This window comes from Aquarana catesbeiana, linkage group LG05 (assembly GCF_042186555.1).
Source record: "Aquarana catesbeiana isolate 2022-GZ linkage group LG05, ASM4218655v1, whole genome shotgun sequence".
NCBI lineage: Eukaryota > Metazoa > Chordata > Amphibia > Anura > Ranidae > Aquarana > Aquarana catesbeiana.
In genome coordinates, this window is record NC_133328.1 from 15,012,381 (window position 1) to 15,014,309 (window position 1,929).

Below are 1,929 nucleotides of genomic sequence, written 5' to 3' on the forward strand. Positions count from 1 at the left end.
CGTTAAACAATATAAAGCATCTGCTTTCCCCACATTGATCAACGTTGCGAAAAGTCTTATACTGAAAAAATGGCAAGAAGTTGATAGCCCAAAAATTCAGGACTGGTTATTCTGTATAAATGAAATATACTACATGGAGAGTTTAGACTATAGGTGGGAAGAAGAAGAAGATGGGGTAGACTGAAAGGATAAATGGGAATGCTGGAAAGTGTTCAAAAAGTGGAGGTGCATCAAGATAGTTAGTCAATAAGAGCAGGGAGTAGTGATGATTAAAAAAGGGTGACAACAACAGCTAATAGAATGGTCTCCAAGGTGTGAAGCAGGGTATTGGGGGATGGGGGGGGATAAGAAAAATGTTATGTAAAATTTATGATACAAGAAATATGTATTTTATATTACTGTATGATGACATTTTCTTAAAATAAAATAAAGAATACAAAAAAAAAAATCAGAATTTATTTGCTAGAAATTACTATAAACCCACCAAAAAAGGATATATTCTCAGAAAGCAGATGCCCTTGAGAATAAAATGGTGGTAGTTGTAATTATTTATGTCACACAATATTTGCGTATTTATTTATCAAATGCATATTTTCAGGAAAAAAATACACTAAAAGGAATTTTAAACACAATATTACGTATACCCAATTTTTTGGTAAAATATAAAAGCTGAGGTTGGGTCAAGTAAATACCAAACAAGTCTCAAAATTGCACATGCCCGTGGATTCACAAAAAACTCTGGTGCCCAAAATTCTCTATTGGCAATGCTTTTAAAGCCTTTACAGGTTAGCAGTTTACAGTTACCCATGAATTTAGGCCCTAGAGTTATTGTTCCCGCGCTAACGTTCAAGGCGATACCTGATATTGTGTGGTGCAATTGATATTTACATAAATATGCTTGCTCTATGCTGCGCTTTTTTCAATGGGGGGGGGGGGGTATGGAGGTGATGAGGTGCTTTCATTTTTTTTTTTATTATTATTTTTATTTGTTTTATAGAATTCTATTCTTTTCAGATTTTTTTTTTTTCCATCAGAAGGGTCTTACAAGCCCCCATAGCATTGCCACATTACAGGTCCTCTTTATAGACTCCCAGTGTCTCCTCTGACCTCCAATGAAGCTATTCCAGCACAAATAATGCTGGAATAGCTGCATCCCTGGCTACACTAGCCGCGGAATGAGAGAATGAGAAATTAACTCTGGACCTTTTATCTGCTCCTTGTAATTGGGATAATGAGGGAATAACACACACCTGGCCATGGAACAGCTGAGCATCCAATTGTCTTATTACTTTTGGTCCCTTAAAAAGTGGGAGGCACATATACAAACTGTTGTAATTCCTACACCGTTCACCTGATTTGGATGTAAATACCCTCAAATTACAGCTGAAAGTCTGCAGTTAAAGCACATCTTGTTTGTTTCATTTCAAATCCATTGTGGTGGTGTATAGAGCCAAAAAGATTAGAATTGTGTCGATGTCCCAATATTTAAGGACCTGACTGTATGTCTTTTATTTATTTCAGGAAATGTAATCAGGATGGGATTAAAGCCTTTGGTCACTCGTCCTTCTTTCACGTCCTTTTGCTGACCACTAATGTCTTTTCTTCCCTTACTTAGACTAATGACTACAATGATCCATTATATTACACAGAACCTTCACTCTGTGAGTCAGTGATGGGGGTCACCAGCCTCCTTTATTTTTCACTTAAACAGAGAAAAGAAGAAAACTTCATCCGGATACTAAAATAAATAATACTGCATGAGAAGCATTAAAAAAATACAATTACAATTTATCAACCATTAAGGTCATGTTAAGGAGTTGGCGTCCTTCTATGTTTTGATGGGCAAAGCGAACGCGTTCATTTGGAAATTTCTGACGTTGTCATCTCAGTGCCAAAGGTGAGATGGAGATAGAAAGTACGAGACAAGAA